This window comes from Rhipicephalus sanguineus, chromosome 9, assembly GCF_013339695.2.
Source record: "Rhipicephalus sanguineus isolate Rsan-2018 chromosome 9, BIME_Rsan_1.4, whole genome shotgun sequence".
In the NCBI taxonomy this organism is placed as follows: Eukaryota; Metazoa; Arthropoda; class Arachnida; order Ixodida; family Ixodidae; genus Rhipicephalus; species Rhipicephalus sanguineus.
The window spans coordinates 29,548,198-29,556,059 of NC_051184.2; the positions used below are offsets into that span (position 1 = coordinate 29,548,198).

The 7,862-nt window shown below is 52.6% G+C and overlaps 1 pseudogene; it reads left to right on the forward strand.

Moving 5' to 3' along the window:
* The first annotated feature begins 4,071 nt into the window (after positions 1–4,071).
* On the forward strand, positions 4,072–6,589 carry LOC119405415 (uncharacterized; annotated as a pseudogene).
* The last annotated feature ends 1,273 nt before the right edge of the window (positions 6,590–7,862 follow it).

Below are 7,862 nucleotides of genomic sequence, written 5' to 3' on the forward strand. Positions count from 1 at the left end.
CTTCTTGTAGCGGTGAAAGAGCGAGGCATTCACCAGTGGGTTCATCTCTTGGTGAAAAGGCGCGAGCGCTGATCGCGAGCTGTGGTTGCGGATCCTGCTTGTTTCTCGCTGGACCTGCGGTCTGCCTGCTACCAGACGTCGTCAATAAACCCCCTTGCATTCTTATTATTATTATTATTATTATTATTATTATTATCATCATCATCATTGTGTGCGTGTGTGCGCGTGCGTGTGTGTGTGTGTGTGTGAGCTGAGGCTATCTATTTACGCTCGTTTATCGTCCCGTCTCTTCGCTTGTGTTCGTGTTATCTGCGCTACTATTTGTTACTGATGTTTGAAGCGCTTTGAGGTTGATATACGCTATAGGTTTAACGTAAAAATTATACAAGGTACGGCTGGCTGCTCCGTTTTTATCCTTGTATCAGGACCAGCAGGAAAGCAGAAAGGCTGTACGCGTATGAGGAATATGTGAAACGGAAGCCGAAAGGGAGTAAGTTTTGCGTGCCTCGGATAATTACCGTTCGAAGAGGTCCTGCTCGAGTTTCGTAAGTTTGTGTTATGCTTTCCCTACCGTATCCTGTTGTCTCTCGGCTGTTTGTTTGAGTTTCCTTATATAGTTCGTCTGCTGTTCATTGTCTGTTGGCGCACTGCATTGCCCGTTACGTCGTTTGTGCTTGACCATTCAGCCAGTCTCCTACATAACTTTGCACAGATTGCCTGCTTTCGTATTCACCCCCCGATTTCGCTGGCCAGCGTCCGATGTGAGCGGACACGTTTCGAGCGCGCTCCGTCGATATCGACTACTTGGCCGGCGCTTAGCTGTCAAGCCATCACCGCAGCTGTTGCTGCGCTCGCTGCTGGTCTGCACGTTATCTCCCGTCTGCAGCGACTGTTATCTGGGACGCTGTTTTCTGAGCTCGTCGGCGGCACCGCCGCTCGGCTTGCCGCCGGCGGCCATTGCTGCTAGTATTAACCGCGTCCAAGTTTCGTGCTTTCATGGCCATTCCGCAGTCGTCCGTGCTTCCAACTGACGTGCCACTACCCGAGGATATGGACGTACATGCTCCAGACAACCTGACTGCCTCGGTCGAGCCGCCGACTTCAACGAGGAACTCGGCCGCCGTTGTCATGCCTCCAAGGGTACTGCTGCTACCGGACACCAACCCATTCGCCCCACTCCGGGAGCTCGAGGAACAGAATAACATTGAAGGCAAGTCTGACAATGCTTCTCGTCAAGCTCGCATTATCTCTACCGCGCCAAATGGAGAAAAACGCGCGCGAGGCTCGCTCTTGCCGACGCCCGAACGAGAGTACACTAACGTGCCCGGGGATTTTTCCCACGCGAGACGCGCAAGTCACATGCTCCCGGCTTCCGCTGGTCACCAGGACGAAGATGGCAGTTGGATACCAGTCAGCTATCGACGTAAACAGCAGAACCGTGCGACGGTCGCACCGACGCCGGGCTCAGGCTCCCCGCGCAAATATCCGCACACCGTCATCCTTCGGCCTAAGCAGCCGTGCCGCATCATGGATGAGCAGTTCATGCGATTAGACAGAGTCATAACGCGCCACATTTCGGCCCATCTCGATCTCTCTGAGGAAGACCCACTGCCGGAGTTCACGGTTCGCTATTTAGGCCGTAGCAACCAGCTAGCTGTCGACGCGGCTGAACCCGAGGTGCGCAACGCCCTTCTTGCGATAGGATCTCTGCCACTCAGCGGAAAAAAGTGCCCTTTCACGCATACGAAGCGGTTAGTCAAGATCAAATCAGAGGCATTATTCGAAACGCAGGAGACATGACTTCCGAGGAACTAATGAAATCATTGCACTGCCGCAAGTGCAAAATCCTACAGGCACGCCCACTCGGTGACAAAGGCACTGCCATGGTCATATTTGAAGGTAACAGCTTACCCTATAAGGTCGGCCTGCGGTCATTTACTTCCGTACCGGGCACGAGTGTCCGTTTGTGATATCTGCCACAAGATCGGGCATCACAAGGAGCAATGCCCCAATACTATGGCAGCAAGATGCTCTACATGTGGTCTGCGGCAACACGAAGAGGGCACACAATGCCCGAACGCAGAACCGAAGTGCCGCAGCTGTGGTGGTTCTCACTTGGCCACAGCTACAAACTGTCCAAAAAGACGAGAAGTAAATGAGAAAACTGAACAGAAACGCAAGCCGGCTGCCAAAAGGCAACGCAAGAAAAGAGCAGCGCAGGGGCATCAGCGCCGCAATCCCGAGACAGAACAAGGTTCTCCTAGAACCATCCTCAAGCCAACGCGCCAGAGTTTCTACACCGGGCCACCGGCACCTCCAGCTGCGAAGTCAGAAGTTAGCAGGAGAATCACCTTCGCTGATGTAGCCACACAAGCAAACGCGCACCTAACTAATGGTGGTAGCAGTGGAGAACCGCATCCCTCATGCTCAACACTCGCGTCCTCGTTGTCGCAACCTGCCTCAGGTGCACAGTCGAAGCATCCTCGAAGGGATGCAGCTCAGTCAACGAGGCTCCCGCCTCCCAATGACTACCTACATTTTCCTGCCCCATTGATAGTTCAAGATATCGAGCGGCGTCTTGAAAACCGTATGGCACAAATAGAGAAGTCCATCCATGAAAAAGTTGAACAGCTTATTAGCCGGGCCATTGAAAAATGCGTCCACACCATCATGGAGCGTATCATGCTTACCGGCATGCTCCCTCTTGGCACAGCTTCGGCGACAACCTCAGGAGCACATGTAACGCGTACGCCTTCGGTACCATCAAACTCCATTGCTCCTCATGCAACGAAGCCTTACCATGGCTAGCTCTGCAAAATCATCTCCATGGGCGACTGTCCTGCAGTGGAATTGCCGTTCGTTTCGTAACAAGAGGGCTGAAATAACCATGCGGTTCGCCAGCAAACAAGACAACACCAGTCCATTAGTCATTGCCCTTCAAGAAGTCAACTGCCCCGTGCTTAAAATAATGGGCTATGACGGCTACGCCCCGTCTGAAGACCTAGCTGCTCCCACGAAGACGGCATTGTACGTACGGCGGGGAGCTACACACGTGCAATTAGATACGCAACCATGGTGCAGCACCACTCTTAGCGTTGTCGGTTGCCGGGTGGAAGTCTCATCACAGCGTACACTTCTCGTCTTCTGCGTCTACGTGGTGCCCGAGAACTCAAGGAATAAACCTAATAAGGCGCCGGTTGATCTCAGCTTCATCTCCCACTTTAAGAAGCTCTATCCACAAGACACCATACTGTTGTGCGGGGACTTCAACTCTCAGCATGTCGCCTGGGGATACAACCAATGTAGCCCGCGCGGCAGGCGCATCATGCAAGATGCCTCGGAGTACAGGCTGACACTTCTCAATACGCCCCAAACGCACACGAGGCTGGCGCAGACAGCTCGCCAAGCAGACACGTCACCAGATCTTACCTGGAGCACCCGTCCACAGTTATTTCGATGGGAGGTGCTGGACGATTGTATGGGAAGTGACCACTTTCCGATACTGATACATTTTCGCACAGGCTACGCCAATACGAAGAAGCCAGACGCCACTACACGGCTAAGTCATATCACACACTGGGATAAATACCGCGAGTTCCTGCAGCAGCAGCAGCCTCCAGCCAAGAACATTGACCGTCTGGTATCACAGCTAGGCGCAGCAAAGCGGAAAGCCACGAAGAACCTGAGGGTTCCTTTTGACCATGCAGAGCCCGACAGACATCTCCTCACCTTATGGAATAGAAGGCTACGGATTCTCGCCCAGTACAGACGGTCTGGACACGCTGCACACCACAAAGCACGGTTGCGCAAAATACAGCGTACCATTGAGGAATATACGACTACGCTCGCGTCAGACCGCTGGATGGTAATTTGTGAATCCATTAACGGGCAGACCCACAAATCAAACGTTTGGGCCATCCTGCGCTCTCTTCTCGGACAGCGCAAGACCTACAACGGCGCGGCTCGTGTGACCCTCCGGGAAGGCATCAGCGCTCAGGAGCTCGCCGAACGGGCCGCTCAAGTGTTTTTCCCGCAGACGTCTCACCCCACAGACACCACGTACCAGAAGGACGAAAGTTCTGAAGACAGCGAGCCACTCAATAGTCCCTTCACCATGCTCAAGCTGTAGCACGCCTTGCAGCACGCTAACGCACGTAGTACTCCAGGAGCCGATGGGGTGTGCGTTGCTCATCTACGCAATATGCCCCTTGAGCACAAACGCGCTCTTCTGGAAGAGTTTAACCGCATCTGGGATACTGGGATTCTGCCCTCCACATGGAAGTTTTCGGTGGTCAAGCCCATTCCTAAGCCTGGTAAACCACCGCATACCTTATCCAACCTCCGTCCGATCTCTTTAACCTCGTGTGTTTGTAAAGTAATGATGAGCATGGTCAACACTCGCTTGATGTGGTACCTCGAAGATCGCGAGCTTTTGGCCCCAACAATGTACGGATTTCGCCCAGGGCTATCCACTCAAGATATACTCCTCCGCCTAAAAGATGATGTCCTCGACCCTAATTCGGTGCACCCACGGGCTGTTGTCGGAGTGGACATACCCAAGGCATTCTATGGCGTCCCACACAGTACGATCATGAACAAGGCACGTGCCCTTGGCCTTAGAGGGAAAATGTACAACTTCATAGCGGGTTTCCTGGAAGGGCGAAGCTACCAAGTCGAAATTGGCCAAGACGCCAGTGCCGTGCGAATGAACCACGTAGGTGTTCCTCAGGGCTCGGTGATCTCACCCACTCTGTTTAATATAGCTATGCACCAGCTACCAAGACGCCTTGCCGACGTATCGGGCCTGAAACATGCGGTGTATGCCGACGATGTCACCGTGTGGACACATCAAGGATCCATCGGTGAGCAGGAGGATGTTTTACAAAGAGCCCTCAACATTATTCACGACTACGCACTGGAAACAGGCTTACAAACCGCCCCAGACAAAACAGAGTTCGTCGTGATTCATGGAGGCCGATCCACCATTGTCAAACAGGAAGAAAAGCGGTCGTTTAAACTTTATATCGGTAATCGACCCATAACGCGGAAATCTATCCGAATACTCGGTATGCACTTAAATGAGAATTGCACTGCGAGCACTTGGTTCAAACGCGTTACGAAGACAAGCAAACAAATCCTGCACGCTTTACGCAGAATCTCTAACCGTACTCGTGGAGTCAACGAACGTGAAATGCGGCAGTTTGCTCAAGCTTTTCTCGTCTCTCGTATCATGTATGGACTGCCGTATCATCCGGTCAACCGTACGCAAATGCTCGCGCTCGACCGGTTGCTCAACGAGGCCAAACGCATTGTTACTGGACTTCCAAGGTACACACACCTCGATGCACTCAAGAGCTGTAGCAAGCTCAACAACCTGTCCGAGCTCGTCGACGTGCACATCCAAACACAGGAGACGAGGCTTCGTGCAGCAAACGCCGGGCGACACACACTCATGCTCCTCGGGTATGACATCCATACACTTTCCATTTTGCCCAACAAAACGCCGCCATGGGAAATCACGGTACTCACCGATGGCAAGCCACTTCCACTCAATATGGATTCTAATCAGCGAATGCGGCGCCTGGCCTACGCCGAGAGGCATGCTAAGGCTACGAGTTCCCTCCCTTTGACTGAACGCATTATATACACGGACGCTGCACTTCCTACAGACGGCACCAGTAACACTTGTTATGCCACTGCGTGGTACGACCAGGCAAACGGAACTCAGAACCGACGCCATCATGTATCAGCAGAAGCGATGTACAGCACCCGAGCAGAGCTAGTGGCCATCCTAGATTATTTGGAGTGGGCCCTCGAAACTGCATCGGAAACTGAACCCGTTCATCATCGTGTGTACACGGACTCACAGGCTGCCCATCGGGCATGTGCTAACGTTCTTTATACAGACCCTGTACTGCAGGAGATCCGGCACCAGGCGCGCCTACTCCGCGAATGCGGTCACGATGTCACCATCCTCTGGGTCCCCGCACATTGTGGTATCCCCGGAAACGAGAAGGCTCACAGATTAGCGCGTGCTCATCTCTCCACCGCGCTAGCCAGAGCCTCTTATACTCAATTTCCTCTTCTAGCTACCACACCCGAGCTAGCAGATCCGATCGCAGAAAAGCATATTACTAAACAACGTCGTGCCGCTTACCTCACAGCAGTGGGCAATCCACTCTCGATACCGTCGATTCCGTCGAAGGTATTTACACGACGAGAGTGTGTGTTGCTTCGGAGAATTCAGACAGGAACACTCCTTACTCCTTTCTTGCTTAACCGATTTCACAGGGGTGGCATACCACCACCCGTAACCGGTGTCTGCTCCACATGCAACTGCCGCTCGGACCTCAACCACCTGTGTTGGGAGTGCCCCCTCTACATCCCACCCCGGGTTCGTGCCCTGGCCACCATCAAGCGGGGACCCTGGCCTTCCTCTCTCCGGACATAGGCCTGTCCGGATCCCACACTTCCGGATCGGGCCATCGAGCTCTGGCGAGCACTCCTCTTGTTCCTCCAGGACCCGGCGGCACCACCGGTCGGCGATCGGCTCCGCGACAGCCACAAAATTCAAGCGGCCCCCACTTAGCTGCCTCCAGAACGTCCTTTAATAAAGCGGAGGCAGCTCTACCACTTCCTTCTACCCTAATATCCCCCCCCCCCTTTCCACCGCAGCGCCTTCGGTGCATTTCAAAGTGGAATAAACGTGGTTTCATTCATTCAATATCACCCCCCCCCCCTGTGACAACACATCTAGGCTCTCTAGAAAGTGCTGAATAAGCAAGGCGAATGGCAGTACATGAGTATAACGTCAGAAGAATGACATTGTGTATTAAATACAGCCCCCCAACCGGAGCTGTTTTCTACGCTAAAACCTTCACAAGGCGACCTAATCTTTGCTGATACTGCACGTAGTAGTATTTGTTTGCTCGTTTTTAATAATTTTAATTGTTGGCGCTTAACGTCCCAAAACCACGATATGATTGAGGGACGCCGTAGTGGAGGGCTCCAGAAATTTAGACCACCTGAGGTTCTTTAACGTGCACTTAAATATAAGTACACGGTCCTCAAGCATTTTCGCCTCCATCGAAAATGCGGCCGGGATTTTATTCCGCGATCTTCGCGTCAGCATTCGAGCACCTTAACCACTAAACCACTGTGGCGGGTTGTTTGCTCGATTTACTGCGAGAGCTGTTGCAGGGACACTGCCAGCAATCTTCTTGCCGTAGCCGTGACGTTTTTCGCGTAAAGTGCAGTATCATCCCACGAGCCGTTGTATCTTTTGGTTGTGAGGGAAAGCGCGCGATAGCTGAGCCGATGAGGTGCATGTGCGGGCATGCTCTAGGTTCGAGATCGCGTGATCAAGTGTGTGCGCCAGGTGTAAGTGGGGAGGGGGGGTAGGTGCAGTAGTACGCGCGTTACCTGCGCTGGCTCCCCGCGTGGTTGAGTGCATACGCGGCCGGCGCTAAGGTCTCTTAAAGGTCTTAAGCAACTTCTGAAATACGAACAACGAGGACGTTATTCTCTCCTGGCGTTTCCCGTCTTTCCGGCACAATTCGTGACGCCAGCAGTCTGTTCACGTGACGTCATCCGGAAATAAGCTTTCGATTGGTCCATATGCAAGGTTGTGCTATTTTGTAAGCGTTCTGTCACAGAATGGAGGCGGGACCGAACGGAAGAACGAGAGGGAGCAAGCAGCCAATAGCTAGCTAAGGAATTTGAGAATGTTTTCAGCGCATGAAAAAAAAATAATATCGTTATAGCTGAACATGAATATTGTCTGACATTGTTTTTCAAATCTTTAAACTGAAGAACGCGATTACTTTAACAATTTATTTGTGTTAGCATCTTGACATAGCGCT